General features: G+C 40.3%; 1 protein-coding gene across 5 annotated transcripts in view; it reads left to right on the top strand.

Annotated features, from left to right (window-relative positions):
• Window positions 1–6,732: 6,732 nt before the first annotated feature.
• The window catches only part of RASGRP3 (RAS guanyl releasing protein 3), a 61,534-nt gene continuing 42,777 nt past the window's right edge, over window positions 6,733–25,489 (top strand). The window contains exons 1-2 of one of the 5 annotated variants that reach the window (XM_037405193.1): window positions 6,733–6,998; window positions 24,668–24,747. The gene's annotated coding sequence lies outside the window, so the exon portion shown is untranslated. Of the gene's footprint in view, window positions 6,999–20,427; window positions 20,536–24,667; window positions 24,748–25,489 lie in introns of those variants that run through there. The other 4 variants (XM_037405187.1, XM_037405189.1, XM_037405190.1 and 1 more) reach the window with 4 other exon arrangements.

Here is a 25,489-nt window from a genome sequence, read left to right on the forward strand (position 1 = left end):
AGGAGAGCTCCGGGGAAGCCTGCCGTCCACGGGGTTTAACAGCAGATACCTTCCCTCCTGCCTTTGTCACTAGAGGTCAGCACAGCATCTGAAGTGCCACATTGTTCTAGTTTAAGGAGTAAGAAAATCCACAACTCTTGAAGAGTGGTCTTAAGAAACAGCTCCAAGAAGACGCAATCTATGTTTCTGCAGTGGGAGAACTGTGAAACGTGAAGCCTCAGAAAAAGAGGAACACAGAAGCAATCGAAAAGCCTGAACCCAAAATCTGTGTAAAAGCATGCTTTTTCCCCACAGAGCGATGGCTATTTTTAAAACAACCATTAGCCTAAGGTAAAAGCCATCACCTAAACAGTCCAGCTGACTAGCACTCCAAGGACTTTTCCTGACGCATGAGAAATAAACTATTTAATCTCCCTGCACAACAAAATTCCTACCCTAGCCTGTAAGCAGCTGGTCTAGCTCATACATGCAGATCCAGGAGATAGGGAAAATATTAACTGCACTTGAATAATTCCTAGGAATGCAGGGGGGTAAAAACCAACCACAAACAGACACTCATCTTCCCAGCACAACAGAACAGATATCCATTGTGAGATCCTTGTCCCTTTGAAGTCACTGCAGAAACCTCATGGTTAGGGAGACTTACTGTGCCTGCTGCTATTCCTGTCCCCTGGAGCCAGGAGGTGACATGCTATCACAGCACCTGACAGGAACTGAGAAGGAATAATTCTTCCTCTTCCTCTTAGAAGAGGAGAACACGGGAGTCAGCTGCTCTCAACAGGTGCAAGCAACTGAGATTTAGCACTGAAGAGATGTCATCTGGTGGCAGGGCAAATCAGTCGCCTCCCCTCCTAGCGTATGTGCCAGAAAAGGGCTCTGTGTTCTGGTGTGATCAATTCACTGCTCCAGCAGACAAGCACGTTTGTCATATGACCCAGACTCCAACACAGAACTGTGTAGCTATACCCCAAAAAGCCATTTAGGACAGACTGCCCCATCTCAAATGGCAGCAAAGGGGCTTGGACAATGTCTTCCATATGCTGACACAACAGTGTTTAGCACAACTTAACCTGTCTCCCCTGTTCTGGCAGATAAAGGAAAGCAACACCTTGAAATCTAGAAATGTTTGGTCAGCAAATGGAAGCCCCTTGGAACAGTGGCAAAGGAAACTACAGGAGAGTAAATTCACACTGACATATGGGGAAAGTAATGAGAACCTAACTCCACCAGCCTAACAAAAAGCAGATGGATTTTAGCCATTTTAAAATATTTTCCTTCTTAATCTACACCTGGCTATAAGGGATAAGTAAAATGGTGTGCACCATTCTCCTAGCAACCATGAAAAAGTTAACAGATTCCTGTACAGAAGTCTTTTTGCTAGAGATGCATTACCTGTAAAACATGTCAGTGTTCTTTTATCAATACATTATATACAAAGAAGGAAAAAAATTGTTGTTGCTATATGTTTTCTCACTTTTTTCCTTGGAAACTTCAATTCTAAAAGACACACATTAAAATAAATACAAGAGTAGAAAAGATCAAACATCTAAAGGCTGAAGTGCAGGACTATAATGCCTGAGGTCTTCTATCCATTACTAGTACCTTTGAGTGCATGGGATCAAAAATGAGCACCTTGTGCCAACAGAAGTATAAAATGGAAAATAAGATGGATACAGGTGGAAAAAGTATACCAGGAAATAAGGAAATAATGTTGTAATTGTAAGAGCAGCTGCTCACCCTGTACGAACAAGGGATGCAAATCAGGAAAGGGGACTTCTGACATGGCACCCTGAGCAGGCAGGTGAGCAGAGAGGCCATCCACAAAGACGGGCAGCACCAGAAAAACTTGTTGGAGATAATTTCTGACAGTTCAAAAAACCATTCAAATTTTTAGTAGCCCCTTTTACCTTCCTGGAAGAAAACGCCACCTGCCACCCTGCAGCAATAGCATTAACATTTTTGGAGGATGATGGGACAAAGGAGTTTTGCAGAACAGTGGAGTAATACTGCATTTGTTTATAGCAGCTTCTCACAAGTGGGGGAGAAAACACAAGGGTGCTTGCATGAAAATTTTACAAGTGGGAACATAAGGTGAAATCATGAGCTGGCTGGAAGCAAAGATCAACTCTACTAGACTAAATTACACACACCCTAAGAAGGACAGAAGTAGAACGCAAAGAATCTTGATTACAAAGATGCGACTAAAAGTAGAAGACAAGTAAAATACAAGGAGGGGAAAAGATGAAAAGCAGAAACAACCAACAGAATAAGCTTTCCAGGTAAAAGTATTACTTCCTGTGAGACCTTTGGCAAGTTACTCTATTTCCTCATCAATACCATGGAGATAATGTTTCCTGCTGTCACCACCTCCCTAAACTCCTGGTTGTTTGTACAGAAATCAGTCACAGGGAAGAGATGGGGATGTACAAAAAGGGAACTCTAACATTTTGTAAATGAAGCTTTAACTTTAATCTTCACTATTATGCATGAGTATTTAATGCATGTTCTTTGTTTAAGTTACAGAGGTGCAGAGAAAAAAATATACATTGTGATAAGCAAGAAGGTGAAAAACAAATTAGACTTCTGTTCATCGTCTCCCTTCATCACCACACAACCAACCTATAACACACAGATAGTTTGTGGCATGAGGGATTACCTCACATCACACAGACCACAACTGTGCTAACTCATAAGCCCACAAACACACAGGCAGACAACCAGTCTTCTACATGTGTGTTGACTCACAGCTTGAGTCTGACCTGCGGTTTTCCTTGACTTCTTTTTTTAAGAACACAATGAACTGTTCTTCAGCTTACCCTGTAGCTGTAAGTGGCAGACCTGTTGCGATTTTTCTATGTTTTGATGACTTGCTTCAGTGGCAGAGGGGAGGAAGACTATACATTTTCTATGCCGTGAAATAAGCTACGTTAGAAAAGGCCTTAAACTCACAGCTCCTCAGCTGCTATAAACTGGCATAAATCCATTAACACCAATTGGCCAAATTCCCCGACAGCTCAAATCAGTGTTGCTCCACTGATGTTGATGAAGCAACACCAATTTGTGGAAGCCAGGGATCTGGCCCACAGCCTGCACCACAGTCCAGAAAGACCATCTGTGTTTAACAGGATCGGCAATCAAAAGGAAAGTCTGTGTCCTTATAATTTACTCAATTCTACTGACAAGTGATTTCCATGGTGTCAAGTCAGGTAGACTAAACAAGAGCTATATGAGATAAAAACCGGTTTATTGTTTCTTCCTCAGTATAGCTTTACCAGGAAAAATTACGTAATTTCTTGCAACATATTCCATGAGACAATAAAATGTGAAGTCAAGAAAGTGACAACAGGAGGGAATTTAAGCTATTTAATGAATTATAGGCACAACAAACTAGAGTGTGCTGCCCTGCTCATACTGACTTTACGTCAAACCCATTCCCACTGATGTCAATGGAAACAGTGTAACACAACGCTGCTCAGCAGCACAAGGGAGGAGCAGCATAAAAGCAAAAAAGGCTCAGGTAGTAGAGCTTTTTATTTTGGAAGCTATTCTGAAAAGCTTCCGTATTCAAATTTCATGGGAATTTGGATGCCATTTTTACCATTCTGATTGTGAAAAGCCAGATGCAGAGCCAGAACTCAGTAATCGGAACTGGGGGGGGGGGGGGGGGGGGGGGGGGCGACACGGACACGACTATATCAAAGCATCTAGATTATTTTGTGGCTCATTGGTAGAATCAAAATTATTTGCATGAAGCCCCTTTGAGGTATCCAGTGAAAAGCAGTGTTTTTGTCATGCTGCCATGGGATAGCTCAGTCTAAGTTTTCTGTGGTGAAGAATACGTGATTCACTTTGCTTGAACAAGCTCACTCAGCACACAGGAACTCAGTGAAAAGGAGGTTTGCTTACATCCTTAACACATGCACACATGCATGTCTTTTCAGGGCACAGAGTGTAAATGAACTGTGAAGATAAGGTGCTTTGAATTTAAAGCGACTAAAACCAACCTCACAAGTTCTGGGCACCACAGTGTTACTCTGCATCTGCTCATGCATCCTCGTTTGTCCTAGGGCCTACTGTATAACAGACCCACAAAAACTGAGCTGTCAGACAAAATACATCTCTTCTGCTTTCACACAGAAAAAATTCACCGCACCTTGCAAGCATCTGCCCTCAGCAATTCTTTCTCACCCTGCTCCTAGCTCTCTTGTGGCTTCACCAGCTCCCTGATCAATCCCCAAAGGAAACTCCGAAGTCCTCTCTCAAGACAGACTCTCTCCTCAAGGCTGCAAAGGTAAAGTGGGAGTGAAAGAGTTTGCACACTGGGTAAGAGAATTTCTTCCAGTATGTAAAGTCAGAATGACAGAGGAGAGAAATCCTGCTTTAACACTGCATTCTATTTTTAATGTTTGGAGATGTTTTGAATGACATTGAGAAGAGATGTGTGTTTGAAAGAAAGCTTACCAGCAAAGTCAGTGCAAGCAGGCTTCTGCAGTTGGGCTCTACTGGAACCATGCTGACACAAGGCAAGCAGCTATTAAAGACTAAGCCTCTCGAGGCTTGGTGCTTGGTGCTAACTGCACCACAGCTCACAGAGAATGTGTGATCCAATTTCAAGTCTGTAACCACTAGCAACTCACTGAGCAGATTTAAGATTTAAACTAAACTATATTTGAATAAAGGCATGCACAACTGAAATACAGCTAAGCAGCTTTGCATTTCAGTGCTCTTATGTTGTGGAAATCAACTTTGTAGAAACAGGGTTAGTTAGGCCTATTCCACAGCTGTTCCATATAAATGAATACAATCAACTTTTACACATTGCCAGTCCTTCACCCTTGGTCTAAGATCTGAAGGAGCCAGAAAGACTGTAGCTTGCCTTCAGTTATCTCCATGACAGAATCTTAGCTAAAACTGCTTCTGTGTTTCAGCTGAAGTCAGTAGTTGATCCACTGTTCACTCCAAGAATTATATTCCTCTTTGTCAGATTTGTGGTATGTGATCTGCAAAGATCAACATCTTCCTATAACTTTAAATCTGTCTGCTAATTACCAATATTAATACAAGAAAAAATATTATAAATATTGTAACTTTCAGGTCTTTCTATTAATTGAATTACTGATTTTGAGAGGAGTTTCACTTGGAGCATTCCATTCTGGTTTAACTTTATAAAAAAGTACTTTCGAGAAAAACCTTGGTCTTGAGTTATTAATTTTCAAGATACCAACAAAAATCTTTATGCACCCACCACTTGTATGTCTCTTCTTATAAACAATCACATCCTTATCATGAGAAACAGGATCTTTGCAAAGTTCTCAACAAGGCAGGCACTTTCCAGAAAATGCTCTTGATTTTTATATAAACTGCTCTGGCATCGTTTAGTCTACATAAAGATTTGCAAATTCATACATAAAACACAGTACTAGCTAACAGTCATGATCATTGCCTACATGATGTGACTGAAACAAAAGTTTTAAAGTTCTCCAAATTCCCCAAATACCACAGGTCCTTAACTCTCACCACTTTCAGCAGGTCTAGTATGTGTATATTTCACATACAAATCTTAAACAGGAGGAAAATTGCTTGTCCACATAGCAACACCTATCTTTTGTCTCTACCTTTCCACTAAAATAATAACTGATCCCAAACTATGCATTACAGTCTTAACTATCTTCAATAAGCACACTGCTATTCTAACATGAAACTACCACTGTAAAGACCAGCAGAAAGCTTTTTCACAGCAATTTACCTAATTTGTACAAATTGAAGGAAAGGCATGTACCTCAGCAGAAAAAATGCCAAAAGGGAGAAGAGATAAAGAGCCAGGTACATACAATACTACATTATCGTCTTAGTGAGTATAATGTGAGAACAGTTAATTTTTTTTTTTTTTTTAAGCTTCACAGGGTCTTAGAAGCTTGTTATATGTTTTTAAAACCACTAAGCTGAAAATAATCAAAAATTGAAAGCTTCTGATCAAAAAACTGACCCAAAGCCCATCAAAATAATTCTGTATCTCAAATTAATTCATAAAATCCATTTGAGTATTTTAAGATGGTTGCTACTCAAAAGCTATAGCTGCACAGCCATCCTTATTGAATGCAAGCAGGCCAATTCTGTTTCCCTGCATGTAAATGCACTTAGTTTGCTTAGGCACTTCCTACCTCTTGGACTCTGGCTTGAGGCTGCAGGGCAAGTTTCACCAAGGAAGAAAGTACTCAGATGAAATGATGATTCATACACTTTAAACATCATTCTCAAGCATGCAAGATCTGCACCTCTTGTAACGCATATTTTGCCATCCTAAAACATGTTAGCCATCTTTGTCCTCTTTTCTAAGCCAAAGAAAACTTTTGTTCCAACTCTCCAGTATCAAACAATTTCAAAGATGTAAGCAAAATTAAATACTTAAGGGAAGTGATAATTACTCAACAGACTGAAGTCAAAAGGCCTAGTGCTACAGTGTCTCCTCATTATTTTTTTTAGAGTAGAAAAGAGTAAATTCTAGCATGTTTTTAAACAAGTGTTTTCCTCTTGCAAGAGGACTGTGTCTGCAGAGCAATCTTTATCAAATTCTTTCACTCATATTGGTGGGGGAAAGCAAAAAAACCCTAAGATCTTTCCTTTGTTTAAATGCATTTCCTGCCTTCCTTACTGCTATAGACTGTGTTGTGGCAGACCTATTTATAGTCCAAAGAAAGGAAAAAGAACCACTGGAGGCAGGAAAACTAAGTTGGGAAAGAATAGAAGGAAGCGTGGCTGCCATTTAGCCAAACAATCTAGAATTAATTGAGCTCAAAAGAGCCCTAGCCTCAGTAAAGCTGCTGGGAGTGAACAGAGCACAATCCTGCTTCTCTCTCCAGGGCCCTGCCAGGGCTGCTGAGCCTGAGAGTCATGTACAGGACACTGTCCGGCAGCGAATAATCTCAGCATCTCAACACCATGAGAAGAACACTTTAAAAAAAGGAGTGTGGTGAAAGTTGGATACCTATCAAATTAAGGTAAGTCTCCTGGTATTTCTGCTCGCTGCATGCTTCATGTCTTTTCAGATGTGGCCAGACTAGTAAATGAAAACAGAATGAGCTTTGGAGAAGGAACTGTATCTGATTTTTGGATAAAGGTTTTGGCAGGATGTCTGATTTTTTAGATAATCTAAATTCAGTTATGGATTCTTCAGAACTTCCCTTAAGCAAAAGAAGCCTTTGCCATGTATTTGTAAGTTTGCCATTTTCCTCACCTGTGCTGTGTTCACTTTATAATCTGCCATTAAGTACCAGAGAAATATTGATGGTAACTATATGCTCCAAAGAAAAATAATCAAGTCAACTCTGTATTAGGTTAAATTTATAATTTAGAGACAGAGAGAGGGAGGGAGAAGTATATGTAATATATATTTATACAATATATGTTAATTTAGAATACATAAACATATCAAAATGTATATAACTTATAATAGAAGTTTTGTGAGAATTTAGTCTTATACTCGTGCAGAACATTGGAAGGCAGGAACTTAGCCAAAACTGAAGTACCTGAAATTTCCTATAGTTTTAGAATTTATTATGGCAGGTAATTTCTGTGTGCTTGCGTTTACATAAAAATACACTATATATAGATATCCATATATATTATTCATTGTGTTTTGCATTGCAATACCATGTAGTTGCCATTCTGAGGTCTAATTTAAACCGACACTAGAATGCGAGTGGAAATTTTTAATCTGCTTATTTTCAAATACTATGCACAGAGTTATACTACCACAACTGCATGTGTAGAAAACTCCATTTTAAGACATGGCAGTGCACAGACCATATTAATTCACTGAATCAGCATCAACAAGACAGACTTTTAAGAGGAAAAAATGAGATGTTCTTTTAAAATTGTGTTTAATTTCTCCAATTTCCAACATGTCCTTTGCTCTAACAAAGGAAATCCTATTGTGATTTGAAGGCAGGAGGATAGAAGCTGTAGAAAACTAGATTCAGGATTTCATCATGTGATTTTCATCTTCTTTCAACAATCTATGATAATAACCTTTTATTAGTCTCACTTGCGTTAACACATTACCTCCCTGCATATGACATTCAGATTATTCATTTGTTATTCAGATATCACTTAGGATTAGTGGTTTACTGTAAAAAAGTTGCTGGTGAGTAAAAAGGAAGTGTGATGTGTTGTTATTCTACTGTATCCCCGCAGGCTGCTATTATGCTTAGTGTTTGTTATTGTGAAGACAGCAAGGCAGGATGTCATCCATGTAGGTGAAAAGCTGCGATAGGACAATTGTCAACAGCAGCAGTCAGCTGAAAATCTGACCCAGGGAGGTGCCAAGCAGCAATTTCAATGAAGCAGATGTTAGTCACTGCTCATAGGATCAGACTTTTCTTTGTTTGATTTCAATGTACTCTATTATTTAAACGAATTCTCATTTCCAAGAGGTTATAAGCCTGGTCTTATGAAAAATAAAACACCTGTAGTGGGAGTAAAAATAGAAGCCTGTACAGATATTTGCAAGAGAAAGCTCTTTAGATTGCAATCTGAGTAACTAGCATAGCATGCTCTCACTCAGGTAACATTCCTTGCTTTCAATTTCAGTAACGGATTCCCCTGCAAGACGACTGAGCAGAAACCAAAAAAAGGGGTTTAGTTTAAAATGTAAGGTTAAACTGTGTAACCACCATTATACTAGATAAGCTTTTGTAAAACTGGTAGGACGGAGGGAAGGAATGGAGGCAAATCACCCAAGCAAAGAAGCATTACAATTTCTGCTGTTAAACAAATGCAATCATTTCCATGAGATGTTGGTTGCACAGCTATTGCAATACAACTGAACAGCAAACACTGGATCATTCAGATTTATTCATGTCTGCAACATTCACCACAATGTTATTTTAAAGCTTGGTATTGCTTCATGAATGTAGCGAAACAGAGGCCATTGCTTAGCTATAAGAAGATAATCTGAATTCGCCAGCTGCATTATACAGGAAGAGGTGATAAAATAAATGTACTGATGCACTTTTGCATTTATCTGTGGAAAACATGTTATAGATGGTACTTAGAAATTGTATTAATACTCTTAATAAATTCATATCCTTAATGAAGAATTAACAGAACAAATTCTGATGAGAGGCACAGATGCAAACCCACTGAGGCCAAGAGAGTTGCTCACACCACTGAGAACAGAGGGTTTTTATTCTGAAGATAATGACAACCTACTCCACTGGCTTACTCCACTAGTTTCTGTTTCTTATAGTATGTTGTATGGGGAACATGGCAGTAGCTCGAAGCTACCCTGCTCTTTCTTCAAACCCTTCTCTCATCCTAGCATCTAGGACCATTTCAAAGCAACTCAGAATCAGGGAAAATGTGTTAGCGTTACAGCTAGTGGTGGTCAAAACATATTATTTTGTTTCCATATAAAACAGATTGACTTAGAAAAAATCTGGCTTAGATTACTGTTAGGTTTTCTGTCTTCGAGAACTTAAGGCCGGTGTTTTGAAGCCTGTGAGAGTAGCAACCCTAGTTTAAAACATGGAAACTGCCTCACATAGTCACATAATCATAGAAGCAGCAGTTCTAGGGGAAAAAACCACACACATTAAAAGATTTGTTCCAAAACTGTAAGAGTTCACAAGTTCATGAGTTCAAAGTTTGCAAACTGAGAGTTTTGTCCTGAAGATAGAATCATTCCATAAGGCCTTAGAATGAAATTTACACCCCTGCACCTTATAAAGTCTTAGTACCTGCTGGGGCCTAACTACTCTGCAAGAGAGCCTTTGTATATAAACACTTTCAAGTGTTCACAGGTATTAACAGGGTTGCAATTACTAAGACTCCGAGTTACAAATTAGGAGAATTTGATATACCAGAAGGAATTGGATGTTCACAAGCTTTCTACCCTGCTATTGTTTTGCCAGGAGATATAAAGAAGACTAGGGTTGTCAAATAAATACTTCGGTCAGCTGTCACTACTGTGTGGGCAGCATGCTTTTCTCATTCCAGGAAAGCTGAGTGACTTAAAGAAAAATCACATGATTTAAAAAAAAAATAATGCACTTTGGGTGACAGACAAACCATGCCATGCTCTCATGCAAAGGCAGCTCAGGTTTAGTAGGATTTATTATTCCTCATGCAATTGCTCCAGTGTAAGTATCTTAATTTCTCCCTAAGCCCCTATTCCACTATTACCATATGCTCTTACAAGGGAGCTTTGTGCTCCCAAGTCACCGTCAAGCCCACTAACATTACAGGAAAAAAAGAGCAGAGACTTAAAAGTACCACTGTGTCTGTTTGGGGCAGTCAAAGCAAGATTTTTTTGAGAACACATGTACAGTCTACAGTTGTCTCACTCAAAAAGCAGAACTGGGGAAGAGGGAACATAACAAGAAACCCAGCTAAAACACAGTAAGAAATCAAAGTTCAATACTGGACAGCAGCAAAATAGTTCTACGAAGAGAAGCAGCTGCTCAATGCTTACAACAGAAATGTCAGTGCTAAAAAATAATTTCTTTGATAATGTCTAAAAAACCCTAGCTTATAACTATGTGCTGAATAACATCCTGACTGGTGCAAATGTTTATACAGGTGCTTAAATTTAAGCATATGAGTAGTCCTATTGATTTAAAGCAAAATTACTTCAACAGGCTGATAAAATTTAAAGCCAGGCCGAGTCATTAGATCATTTAGTCTGACTTCAAACACAGAATGCTAATTTTACCATTCCTCTTGTCTGAAACCCAAAAGCTTGCCTGCTTACAATGGAACCTACAGATATAGTATGTTCAAGATAAGATTAAGGGGAAGATCATTATGCTCTACATGCATGAGTAGTGACCCACTACAGTGAGAACTGTTCAGCATGACACAAATCCCTTAGCTCAAACAGGAATTAAATGTTGCACAGGCTTTGTACCAGCTTACTACACAAGGGTGAAGGTCAATGTGTGTATGGAAGATGGACTGTTTCTCCCAGAAGTCTATATGCTATCAGAAAAAGCCATTAACTTTGGTTGCTTTCCTACTCTTCCAGTGGACAGAGAAAGCAGTAAAGCTGCTTTATAAGTCAAACTTCATGCCAAAGTGCAGCTATAGTTTTTGCCTTCATTTCTCTCATTTCCCACAGACCATGTGCAAATCGTGGTACAAAATAAGGAGCCACCATTCACAAGCAGGTAAGACATAGAGGTGTTAACCAAATGGAGACATACAACAAAAATGAAATTGTCAGATCTCTTATCATCACTTGAACACTCATAGGCAGTTTAAAAAGACTTATTATTTGAAGAAGAGACAAGAGAAAAAGTGGGAGGCTTGACCTGGGGCCTTCCTTTCAAGGATCAGTAACAGTGAGTTTATAATATATGAATACTCAAAGCAGAACAGTCCTGTGGAAGGATACAACACATGGTCATAACAAACAAAGGGGGGGGGGGACAAGAAAGACTGTCTTGAAGTACAAGTCCACCTTGCCCACAATTCATACTCTATTCCCAGGATTCAAAGATCCTTTGACTACAAAGGATGTCCCACATTGCAACAGAACAGAGGAGTTGGAACATAGAGCTTCCAGGGCTTCTTTGAAAACACAGCTAGGGGAAATGGGATGGCCTGTGCTTTATGCAACACTTAAGCTGATATATGTCCCAAGTGACTGTATTCACAGAACACCCAGAACAAAGTGAAACTCCACTATATGACATAGTACTACCAATGCTTGTTCATGGCAAAATTTAATCAAAAATACAATAGGACACACCAGCTAAAGACTCCTCCAAGGAGCCTGCAAGTTCAGTAACTATGCAGACATCTTCATGTCTTGGGTTAGCACAGAAAAGACATGTTGGCTTTTAGAAGTATTCTCATCTTTATCTTCTTCCTATTGCCAGTGAATTTCACGGTTGGCAATCTCCTTGTTACTTAGCACAGTACTTCCTGGGAAGCCGAAAGGTACACTACGGGAAGGAGAAACCTGTCCCAGCTCTTGACAGCAGGGGAAAATGACAATCACACTACCATGTTTCAGACCTCAGCTCTTCTGTAAACTCATTTCAGCCATTTACTCCCATTTCTGTGGTGGGTATCATCTCAGACCACTTTATTGCAATGGTCCCCAAACAGACTGTGTGGACACAAAAAACTGCACAATGCAAAATATAGCCCTGCTGTAACAGTTCTATAATGCAGGACCATACACCTCCAGGAATATGAAAATGTGAATTGGCCAGTCTTTTGCCAGTATTGCAAAGAAGTGATGCCACTCACTCTTTGTCAAGCACAAATGTAGTAAACAACCAAAGCAGTTCTGCTGTCATACAAAGCACTGTGGGTAGTATGCTCTGTCAACATGATTCAACCATATGCACAATAACGTGTGTGTATGTGTGTGTGTTAATGTTCTGTCAAGCTAACAGGTCTGATGTTGTCCCACTAATTAATTCATGATAGTTTACATTTTAAAGCTTAGGTCACTTTAGTTAGAGAGAACAAAAATTAATGTGTACCAACATCTCTGTGATAGCTCAGCATTCTTAGGAACCTTTATATCCTAACATAGTTTATATCAGCTGGCTTATTACTAAAGGGAAAAGGAAAACTGAAATAGCATTCAATCTCAATTGAACTATAAAGTATTCTTCATAATTTCAGAAATGGGAAGAGGCAAGTGAGGGGAGCAGACTAATGCTGAATTCTTCCAAGCTGCCTGACCTTCCTCCTAGTCATGGCTAGGCTCTTCCTTCTCTCTTTAAACAAGAAACCTCCATACTGCCTTCATGTAATGCTGTGGTTTTATACTGCAACACAGCCTATATGGAATTGTGGACAGAGCACATAATTCTATGCTATTCATTTGCATCTATTAGAGTAGGAGGGTGAATAACTGTCTTAAGCAATAATTCAAAGGAGAAATAAGAGAAAAAAGCAGGGTAGTGTCCTCACACCATTGAGAGACTGAAACTGGAACAGCAGCAACAGAGAAAGGCCCAGACTCACACAAGTATAATAAATCCAGTAGTTATATATACTGAGACCTTGGCCCTAAGGGGCTCTGGCATACAAAAATATGAGGTGTTGTGACTATAATAAGCAAATCTCCTCACAACTAATGAGCATAGAAGCAATAGCGTCTCTCTTGTCTTTGCACTGGGTACTTCATAGAGCACAGAAGGCACAGATGGATCTGAAGTCACTCATCTCACAGTAAGTCTGGAAGCACGAACCCCAAGATGTTTGCATGCAGCAGATCTTAAGACTGGCTGCTGGATAACATACATACATACAGAAACACAGTCTTCAAGATCTGTTCCTGAAATGAGCATATCCATCCTGTGGAATATAACTATTCAATTTAACTGTGGTAATAAGACAGTGAAGAGCTTTTCTTGCTTTGTTGTTTTTTTTTAAACAATGAATATATTGTCTTTGCTACAGGACGGGTCCTTATCACCTGCTTTGACTGCATGGCACAATTTCACTCTGTCCCCTAGCAAAGGCAATGACACTACCCTTTAGCATTCATGGTGCAGAACAACTTACACTTGTAAGTCCATCTCTGTACTTCAAGGATTCTAAGAGAAAATTTCTCTTTGTTTCTAATGGGAACAAATTCTATTTCAATAACTAACAATGTGAGAAATACAGACACATTCACCCATCAGTTGCTTTGGTGAGCTATTTCATGAATTCCTGCTGCTTTTGTAAAAATGGAAGTCATAGTACCGAATGAGAAGCATCGTGGATAAACTAGGAAGTAGCACGCAATCTCATCATCAAACAACTAAGAATCTATTAAACAAGAAAAAGTTGCTGAAAGCACTGAGAAACTTGAAACCAAAATGCCTCTTGGTCACTTGCTGCTTTTCCAAACATAAGGAATTCCTCATCCCAGTCTACCCAAGAACCTTGACTGAACACCAAGAGATGCTTTTGATGCAACTGAATGTTTGAAGACAATACACTGGATAAAAGATAAATTTATTGGCTCACCCACACATCACCTAAAATAATTAAATAACACTGAGACACTTAATGTTGCTTTTAAAAGAACTTCCTTTCCACCACAGTTTTCACTGCAACAGCCAGTTAGTGTTCAATTTATGCTGTAGGCTTTCAACAAGGCATTTCCACTTACAAACATGCCCTACAACAAGACAAACACAGAAACAAAATTATGGCATCTCTCTGTGAACCAAGTAAAATGAACTTGAAATGAAAAACATTGTAGTCTTACAATAATAGCAACAATTTTAATAATTAGAGTTTCTTACATATGTTGATATAAGGAAGGAACCAGAAACTGCCATCTTTCTCTGTAAATACTGTGGGGTTTGGGAGTGAGGGAATAAGGGAAGAAGAGAGTTGGTTTTGTGGATTTGGTTTTTTTGTTTGAGTAGGTTTGAGGTTTTCATTCACCCCATTAGTCATTATCATCTCCTTTCTAAATCTGAGGACCAAAGGTACAGAAAAATTAGGACTAGCCCCTATTTTTCATGCCAGATTCATAATACCTAAAATCTAGTATCTCCATATACTTCTTCAGAGAAAATATTACATGAGTTAAGGCACAATCACCATTAACTTACAGCTGTGAGTACACAGCACTTCCACAAATCAGAGCACAGGTTCTAAGCCGGACATTCAAGAGGAAAGAAGAAAAAGGACAGGCGAGCCACTTGCATATGAGTGAAAAGGCCGCCATCTGGTCTTTCTATTACCACCAGTCTTATACAAGTCACCCTTACTGTCAGACTTCACCCTCCCACCTCTGCCTCCTGGATCCTCTTTCCTTTACTCTTACATGCCTGTGCTTTGCAGTTGGGATAGATAATTGTAGGTCTCTTCCAACTGAAATTTCTATTCTATTTCTCTCCTATCTACCTCTTCTGCATCTTAGCACCTTCACTGCACTGGACTTCCCTCCCCCAAACTCCAGTAACACCTTCTTCATATTCCCCTCTATTCCATGCATACTGCTTCTGGGTTTTCCACTACACAGACCAAGTGCTTAGGAGAAAACTGAGAGCCATCCACAAGTGATGGGAAGATGGCTAGGAGGACAGGTAGCAGCCCCTCTGGAACACAGCATGAGAAGCACTGAGGGCATGGACCATTGGCAGAGTGGCTTAATCCCCTGAGAATTCAGCAGCACAGTAATAAACACCCAAATCTCTATTGAGCAAGTGAAAACATCAGTCAGAAGCTTGCAACTGGACATAATGTTTACTGTATTTTATGTAACAAAATAGTCCCCCACTCCATGCCATGATGCAACTGATCTGTCAAAAGGCAGGTCTTTATTTCAGAGCCAGAAGTGTTACTGTTTTTCAGTGCCATACTTGGAGGAAATGTTTATCAGAGTGCAATAATTTTTTACCTCCATTGTTTCTGAGAATGGAATTATCAGACGTTTTAATTTAATTCACAAACTCCAAATTTCAGGCAGGTACATACCATATCAAATTTCAGTTGAAATTACCATATTCTCATATACTTAAAATCACTCAAAAGCATTTTTTTTTCCAATGAAAAGCAACCAGCAAATTTAACTCTAGACATTGCTATGGGCTCCACCTATGACACATTATTACTGATGCAAAGAAAGGACTGATATCAAGGGTCATACCGAAGGATGACCTAATTTGAGGATGCCTTATCCTCTCAGCTCTTGCTTTCTTAGCCGTAACATGATTATTGAGTGTACCCTTGAGTATGAAAGAGGACGTACATAGTGCATTTGTGGTAGTCCTGTGCCCCCTAGAGCATTATATTTAAGAACCTGGAATTGACTTGGATTGCTAGAGGTATAACATAGCCTATAGATGTGTAAACTGATTAAACATAAGGTTGAGAGACTTATATACAGTATTTTCAGCAAAATTTCATCTCCATTATGTCCTTCAGGTGCCCTTTAGCTGGCAACTTAGTGTAAGAGATGTTGGTCTATTTATAGCAGACTTTTTAATCACACTTAGGTATTTATAAAACATCCTGTCTAGTGAAGGCTTCCATGGTCTGCTTTCATTCACTTCTACTGATAGTGAAGGCTATATAATATCTGAGGCAGTGAGGTAGACCAGCAAACCAGGCACTGTTTATTAGTTATGGATTCCACATATTCTAAAAGGCTACAGTCAAATCATAGTGCAACCTTTTAGGAAACAAATGCAGTAACACAGACTTGCAGTTAGTGTACCCTGACATTTATGTCCATCGAGAGTCTTCCCTCCTGTTATATAAACTCCAGAAGAACACGTTAACAAAAAAAAGACATTTCCAGACAGCCCACAATACAGCCGTCCATGATCACCGTATTCAGAAAATAACTCTATATTCCAAAATTTTGCACAGTATCAAAGCACAGATGCTGAGATTAGCTCTCTATCACCAATCAATTATAAATGAATGCACCTACGGTTAATTATATGACACATAAGCAAGACAGCCAATTACATCTAAAAAGATAAGAGAAACAACAGTTAAAAACAAGCCATGAAATAAAGCCTCTCCTATAGTAAGGAGAGGCTCTGGATCCATTTATGCAGCATCAATAAAAACAAACAACTTCCTGATCTCAAACTAAACCAAAAGGGGTAACTAATCCATTCTTTAATTCTTTGCAACTTTTCTAAAAGCTATCTGTCCTATTTAACATTAAAATTTTAACTTTACGTGCACCTATCCCTATCACAATTCAGTGCTAACTGTACTCATTTTTTGTTGTTCCTGTTCAGTATTTCTCATAGCATGTCTGAGAAATCTATGTTCATTTCTTAGTTTCTGAGGCATCAGTATCTACAGGATAAAATGTACCCTTTTCAATCCAGTTTTGAGTTGTTTTCTCAACAGAAAGAAAAGTAACATACTGTTGTGTAACAAAGAGCAAAGCTTTTGTCACACAGAAGATGCCATCTGATAGATATAAGAACACATTATATTCGATGCATCTGCATCAGCCAGCTTCTTTTTTTGCTATGTTATTTCTTCAAAAAAGGAAAGAACAGAAAAAAAGGAAACACTCCACAAAAATTTTGAGACTTATTTTCAGGAGTTATACCCAAATTATTTCTATGTTTTGTTTCATAATGACAAATCCGTCTGTCTAGCACAAGGAGCTGATAAAACTTTTTCCTGCATAAACCGCCATCAGAGTTTATGGCAATTTTACTGACCCATAAAAAATCATTTATTTGCCTGTTCATTTCAGAAAGTACAAAGGCTCCTTTTCTCTTTAGGGAGTGCATCCCAAGTTGTTTGTGGAATATTGCCATTCAGTCATTATCATCAAATTATGTTCCTATGTGCAGCATGACTACCAAGTAAAAACAGGCAGCTATTCAGTGCAGAGTGGTAACTGTTCTGTGTGCTATTTCAAATGGTGCAAGTACCAGCATTTCATCAATGGTATTAAAGAGTCTTGATAAATGTAAAAGAGTACGATTGACATTCCATAATCAGAGAAATGGACAAACTACTATTAACGGCATTTGTGGACTGGTAGACTACTATGAAGCACATTTCAATCATGTTTTCTTCAGTATCAGCAGGGAGTAATTTTGTAAGAAAGTCTGTAAAGAAATTTAGTATTAAAGCTGCATATAAGGTTCTGTTACTCTTGATCTCAAATGAAAGTACCTTTTAGGGGAAACAAAATGGCATTTTTCAAATTTGGTTATGGCCCATGCCCTAAAGTACGGTGGGTGCTTTCTCCTTTCTCTAAAGAAAGGCCTGGTATTTTACACCCAGCTCTGTGAACAGCCATCTACGGTCTGCAGGAGCTCCCGCCTCAGCTCTGCACAGGCAGCTCTCAGTCCCTCTTTGAAATTATCACCCCGCCAAGTGTCCTAAACTTAAATGAGCTCATTCCTCGTGGCCTTATTTCTCATTTTTAAACTCATAGTTTTTACAGTCTCCTCAGGAGATCATTAAAAAGCCCCTGAGGAGGTTTTCCTACGATCTCCTTAGGAGATTGTAAAAAAGCCTCTGAGGAGGTTTTCTTACAATCTCCTCAGATCATAAAAAAGCCTCTGAGGAGGCTTTCCTCCTCAGCAGCTCGGAAGGCCCCAGTGTTACAGAGCCCCATGCACTGGGCCACTCGCCTTAGAGGCCTGATGTAAGTTCCCAAGACAGCTTGGGGAGGCCACCTCAGTGCAACCTCCCAGAATCACCAAGAGGCACAACTTGTAGACACGCTCCCATGCCTGATGGGCAATGGGATAAAATGGTGCTGCTGCACATCTGCAGCAAACATTTGCTGTTTACCTAGCCGTTAACCTACTACTCCACAAGCATTCCTCCTCCCGTTGCACATCCCTCATTTCCCAATGCAGAGCTGGGGCCTGGCATCATACCGCACTCAGGCGTTTCAAGCACGAACTCACATCTCCGGCCTCCGAGGTGAGGGGTCCGAGGAGGCTGCAGCGGGGACCTGAGGCCGCTGGGGGCTGCTGTGGGGCCTCCCCGCAGCTCCTCTCGGGCTCTGCGCCGGCACCGTGTGTGCCCTTCGCACCGAGTGTGCTTCTGCCCTTTGAAATGTCCGGCCGAAAGGGCGAATCCCCTCAGAGGAGCCGCCGCTGAGGGCGCCGCGGTGGCCCCTGAGAGGGTCCTAACGGCCGGCGGGGCGCGGCGCCCGCGCTGCCTCGCGGCCGGCGAAGCGCGGGAAGCTGCCGCGCCGGGGCCATGCTCCCCGGGGCATGGCGGGAATGACCCTCCTCAACCGTAAACCGACGGGATTTTTCGGCTCATGCTTCCTTCTGGGTTGTTCGTTGTTTACCTGCGTTACCAGGGTGTGGGCGCGGAGGCAGACGAGGCCAAACAAGGCACCAAACCCTCCCCGTCGCCAGGGGAAGGGCGGGCGGGCGACCGCGGCGCTGGCGGGAAACCCCGCACCGGGACTCCGGCCGCGGGTCCCCGGGGCGCCTTCACCCCTCGGGCTGCCGGCGAGGTCCGCTAGCGAGCTGGGAACGCCCCTGCCTGGCCGGGCTGTGAGAGTCCATGCAACGTGGGAGAGTTTTGCTATGAAAAGCTGTCGAGATGCTGAGGAAAGGAGAGACCCACAAAGGCATGGGTAATGAGCACGAGGCGCCTTCCCCGCTGCTGGTGGCTGCAGGGTTTCATAACCATGTGCTGCTTTATATAATTTGCGGAGCTGGGTAAGGTCAAAGGAAGCAACCTGAGTTACCCTCTCTTGCTGCAGCCCTTGTCTTCAGTGGTTTGCAGGCTTGCATTGATTTCTGATTTATGTGCCAGCTAGATGTGCTGTTATCACTTAATTTTAACAACAGGCACCTATCCGGCTCTGATCTATGATGCAAATCCCTTACATTTCTTCAAATCTCTGCTGCAGGTTGGTGCAGGTTGTATTTCAGAAAATGGCCCTTTATAATCCAATGACACCGTGCAACCTTGCAAAATGTGTATTGCTTACCCAACAGTAACCATGACCACGTTCTATAGTGAAGTATGGCAATTGCCTGTGTCCTGGCAGCCTTTCCAAATTAAAGCACCACTGCAGTTTCGGTACAGTGTATCCTACAAGTGGGATGGGAATTAAGCATTTCAGAAAATGGTGGTTTGCATCTCACCCTCAAAATCCCATTGACATTATACCTTTGTCCTTAAGTACCTAAATAATTTCAAATAGGTGACCAAGCTAATGGGAACTAGGCACAATGTTTCAGTTGAATTTCAGTAATTATGGCTACATATTACCCTGGAAAATTCCATCGGAATCGGTTTGTTTCTTGACTTCAGTGTTTCTCCTTCATTTGTCTTACGTCTGGGAACATGAGGATAAGGATGCTTTTGTTTTCCATTTTGCTCTCTCTGTTTAGACTGATAGTACCCACCTCAGAAGGGCTATCACAGCCTGACTAGACAATGTTTGGCACAATGCAACCCCATCATCCATGCTGTAAGGATGCTAGATACCACAATTGAAATTATCTCCAGTATTAATAAGGCACTCATCGCTCTACTATCCAAACACAAAAGGTAGTGATGTTGCCACTTAAGTGCAACTAATCCCCAAGGGCAGGATTGTTTACATTTTGTGTGGTTTGTGGAGGGTCCTGGTCTTAAAGATGCTATGAATACCACAGCATTTTAAATTGTCTGGTTCCTGATGGTATAAATTCCTAAATTTAAACACAAAAAATTGTGAAGTCAGAAACAAACCTGAAGTGATTAACAGGGATGTGTTTTAACTTTCCAGTTTTGCTGCCCCTACTGTTGAATAAGGCTTATCTGCTATTCGGTGTTAGTCATTTAAAAAAAAAAAAAAAGTTATGGAGCACATAGTGCCACGTTCCAGTCAAATGCTTTAGCAAAGGCTGCTGTTATGAAAAGGATTTTCTAATAAGGGGAATAATGATCTTCAGATTCTGACCTCCTGGCACGGCAGTGAGATTTATCAGGAGGGGCATGTGACTAGTTAAGACACACAGCCCCAGCTTGAAGGAAACAGCTGCTCATTTCATGCTTTAGCACTTGGCAGCTGGACAAGGAAGGGTGATGTTTGTGTTGAATACCTCTGCAGAACCAAGTACAGTAAGTGATTTTCCCTGTTTTTGTTTTTTTTTTTTCTTCTTAAACTGCCACTGCTTTCCTATTTTCATCCTAGACCTTTTGTAAAAACACTTCAGCGTGAGATGTATTTTTGTCACTTCATTGATAAGCAGTCATTCATGCTCAGAATGTCTATATTTTTCTGACCTGTGATTAACAATAGCGTTGTTTTTGCTCTTGCGGAAACAAGACAGGTACAGTGTTTTGTCCTCATGATAGCCAGGGAAGGAAAATGGTGCTTATTTACTCAGATGATGGAGTGAAGAGGTTGTTTATGATGGACGTATTTTCCTCTCTCTGTAGAGCTAGTCAATAGGTAATGACGCATCTTGACTATAGAGCAATTTTAGTATTCCTTACTTATGTAAGGAATTGGCAGTTACCCCCTCAAAACAGTGGGATCAATCTGAAGAAAGTTGCTTGTGACTGGTTACTTTTTGGGGGTGAATGCAGAGATTTTTTGGAAAGAAAAACGTAGAAGCAGAGAAATACAGGAAGACAGTGAAGATGCACTGATTAAGATATAATTGAGTCATTCTGGATAATAATGCATAATTAGATTGTGAAGATTGAAAAAATCTTCCCTAAAAACAGGGAGTAAGTCTCCTAAATATCTCCAGGTTTTTAATTCAATTTTTTTTAATGTTATTTCTTCATGAATGATTTTCCCGTCTGATAATTTTTGACTGTTATGATGTGAAATTTAGCTTTAAAACACAAGAATTGGAGTATAGGTTATATATATAAAGGAACTTTTGATCAATCATTTACATAGAGATGCATTACTTTTTTTGGAGGAAGACTTAGCAGGAATGGGAACAAATGAATAGGTGATGGAGCTTGATACATGATGAGACTGAGGGATGCCAGGTGCGATGGGGTAGGTTAAAGAGGGGCAGAGGCAGAGACAAGTGGGATCCTGTTGAGGAAGTTGTATATCAAGTCAAAAAAGCCTGTGTTTCAGAACAGAATCGAGGGTAAACACTGCCAGGTCTAGTGAATCATGCAGTCCTTCCTTTAAAGATGGTGAGAATAACCCTTATTCAAAGACTTCTCGCATCAGAAAGAGAAACTATTTCTCCCTGAAGACTTTTATTTTTCTTTTAAACCATAGTTTATGGCTTTGCCTGTTAACTGGAAATTTTATAGGAAAATGTTGATCAGTTTCAATTGTTCACAAATCCAGAAATCTGCCTGGCTTCCTGCCTATTCGTGTCTCCGAGGGTAGACTGCCTTTGAACCAAGAGCTGAAGTACTATCAGGCTGCGGTTACACTGCAGCCCTCCCATGCAGATGGCACATGATGCTATGAATGGGGCAAGCCTACAAGGAGGGTCCTGAGGTGCCTGGATTTGTGCTTAGGAGCCCCTAATCCCCCAGGAACCTTGGCTGCAATGGGGCCCCTCAGTTCTGTCCAGGTCTTCATCCTGTGTGGTGCAGGGAGAATAAATGGTCCACTGTCGCTTTTTTGTTCTGATCCCACAACAACTTTCTTTTACTGGAGAACTGTAGGAGTTCTGCATTTTGGGTAAGACTGTGCCACAGTGTGCTTGTTTCCAGACATTGTATTTTATGTTTGTGATTAATATTGTCTGTTAAGCAAACTGCCCAGTCAGATGAAAAGGACTGTTGAAGGACCATGCTTTGAACCTAAGTTAAACCCCAAATCCACCAGAAAATAGATAGGAGCTCAAACCATTCCTGCTGTGCCACCTTCTTCCCTATCTATGGCACAACTGCTGTGCCAGGGTTGGTGCAGAAGACTGATATAAAGCCATATGGTTCTGCATTAGCTGGATTATGAGCCAGCTATACTTGCCTCTGGAGCAACTGATTTTAGTCTCGGGCATCCCTGGGAATTAAGTATAAAAGGGAACTAGTGATGATTGCATAGTAAACATTAGATAGCAGTGCTTGCCATCAGGTAATAATGTATGAAAATATGTCACAGTGGTCACTGAATTGTCTCAAAGAAATGTGGTAAGACAGCTCAGTTTTGTTTCTCTATACTATTAATTATTAAGGTCATTTACAGTAAAGGAGAATAACTCACCTGGATCTGCACAATTTAAGGTAAAAGCCTCTACTTTATTTACAGCTTCCAGCTGTCATTACTGTATCTTATTCTGAATTAAATTCAAGACTCATGACTAGACTTTTAAATCCTCTGTCCACAAAATAAAGAAAACTTGATCAACATTACAAGATTCTCAAGGGTGCAGTTATTTCAACCCGGTTTGGTAGGGCTACTTGCTTTGAGAAATGAGTGTTGCAGTCTTCAGGCTCTCCTCACTTTACATGGCATTTCTGATGAATGCCGACTGCAACTTCTGTTACTGCAGCAGCAGTCATGGAACACCACTGGGCATACACTGATTTTGCACTTGAGCAGAAGACACAAACTCTGTACCATCAGTTTTATTTTATAATACCCTGATCTCACAAAAACACTTGCTCAGTTTTTTTAATATATCCCCCCATCCCCCCCCCCCCCATCCCGCCATTATGCTCATGTAAGTGAAAGCAGGTCTGCATAGGCATGAAAGTACGTTAATTAAATGTCAGCATGCTTTGTTTGGGGGAAGTGCTCAGCCCTTGCATTTCCCATCGATGCATCTTCAGAAAGTCCAATACCTAACAGAAATTGTTCATCCTGGAATTTTTTTTATTATGTAATAGAGGAGATTTGGTAACAGCATGACCATTGCTGTCTCTGCAGAAGCTCAGTACACACTCACATCACTGAGAGCCTTGTAAGGTTCCTGTTAAATCCTTTTCCTTTACTCTGAGGAAGTGATCAGGGGGCAGCCTTCCAGTTCTCTGAATGGGCATATTTCTGCTCTATAGCAAAATACCTAGCTGAAGAGTAACGACAGTTTTGCCAGCCTCTCTCCTTAGCTGAAAATGCCATTATACAGATGAACCACTCCCAGGATGTTCCTGAATAAAGAGAGGAAACTACTTTTAAAAATACTGAAGGGGTACTTGTGTGGGTTTCTTTTTTCCCAAGCTGTCTGGGCCTGGCCACAGAACATTTGTACAGGTATTCTAAACAACTTGCACAAAATGTTTTCTGTTAACATATTTGTTGTATAATTTCACCACTCGGTTTGCTAGACACATTTTCATGTTGGACCTTTCTTTAAAGTCAGGAATGGCAGAGTCTTATACATGAGTATTTGAATAAAAATGCTGAGACAAATTCTCAAGTCTTCTGATTTTTGCTGTTCATTGCTTTTCTCTACGTTTTTTCTATTCAATGTGAATAGCCAATGCAGTAGTACTTTTTCATTAATAGGTTTGGTTATTGCTATAACATATCTACAAACCAGCTGTCTACCATATTGGAGGCATTGGAACAGGGGGTAATTTTTCTCTTCTAATGAAGGTAAAAGAGTATTAGCTAAAAGCACTGGCAATATCGACAAAACAAATGTGGTGAGTCCAGCAGATACAAAGATTAATTCTGCAAACGCATAAGTATTTGCTGAGCTGAACTCATGAGTGGTCCCTTCAGGAAGCTCAGCTTGCCTCTAAGTGCGTATGGGGTCAGGATCAAAGTGTGGGCATGTGGAAATACCCACACTGATGTTTACAGCTCAGCAGAAAATACAATTACCCCTGAGAATTACTTTGGTTGTTTTGGTGGCCATCTGCTGTCTCACTTCTCTGAATTAACTGCTCCCCTTGCTGCAGTGTCGTCTGACCACATTCAAATAGGTGAAATGGTTTGACTCTCTACACTGTACTGTCCCACCTGTGATGTATGCATATTCCCTTTACTAATGATCTGGAGTTTCTCAAGCAACATCTCAAGAACCTGCCAGGCATAATAATCTGTGCCATATTAGTGAAACCTGAGCTATTCTTGATCAGATACTTTATATATTTAGTTCCTGCAAACAGAATATGACTGTATCACTTTAACACAAATTTAGTACTAGTGATTCAGCAGTATATCTGCTTTGGACTACCACAAAAGCTATACCAAGCTTAATATACCGGTAGCTAATATATATTGATATTATGTTATGTATATCATTACCTCTCCATATACAACTCCTTCCGCTGCTATTAAAACTACCTCTCTTTTCAACCCCTACTATGGAAACAGATATTCCACTTGGAGTAGCGGTGGGCTTGTGCGAGAGAATCTCGAGTGCATGAAGTGTGTGCAGCAACAGGATCTCTGAGGTGAATAAGGATTTTCCATTCCTTTTGAAGTATATTTTGCTCCCCATGTCTGAAACGGGTTGATGATTTTCAATGCAGGAATCAGTCTTAGAGGCTAGTATTTAAGTCAGTCGTTACATGGTCAAATAGATTGAATGTGACTGACTCTGAGTATATTTACATGCTTGCTAAACATGTTGATGAGGCTGCTTTTGACACATGACCCAAGGTTGCATATATTCTTTGCATTGATGCTACATTCTTGTTCGTGTTTTTTAAAATATATAACATTTCTCTAGCTTAAACTCTGGTCTCACCAAACTGAATTTCCTTAATTTGAAAGAGCATTATTACAGATAGGCTTCCATTCATAACGAGTCCATCCAATCCGTAATCGTGGTGCTGGTTCATATGGCATGCATTGGTAAGTCCTGTTTGTTTTGCAGTGACCCAGTGTTTGAACACAGAGCTTGTTTGGAAATTTCTGGTGTTGCTAGTGGGAAGTAAAAAAAAAAAAACAGTTTATGCAAATACGTAGCTGATTACTGGTGGGGCAAATTACATCAGAACATCTTTGCTAAACTAGGGCTTAAGTCAACTTACTGTTTGGATATATAGTGATTTTTTTTCATCCAAATCAGAATAGCCATGACATTCCAGCCTTATCACACTTTTCATTAAATAGCTTCCTCAAAAGACCAATAATAATCTCCTCTGCTACAGATGTCTTGCCTACTTTAGCTTGCTTACTCATACTCTGTTT

Source organism: Falco rusticolus, chromosome 12, assembly GCF_015220075.1.
Source record: "Falco rusticolus isolate bFalRus1 chromosome 12, bFalRus1.pri, whole genome shotgun sequence".
Classification (NCBI taxonomy): domain Eukaryota; kingdom Metazoa; phylum Chordata; class Aves; order Falconiformes; family Falconidae; genus Falco; species Falco rusticolus.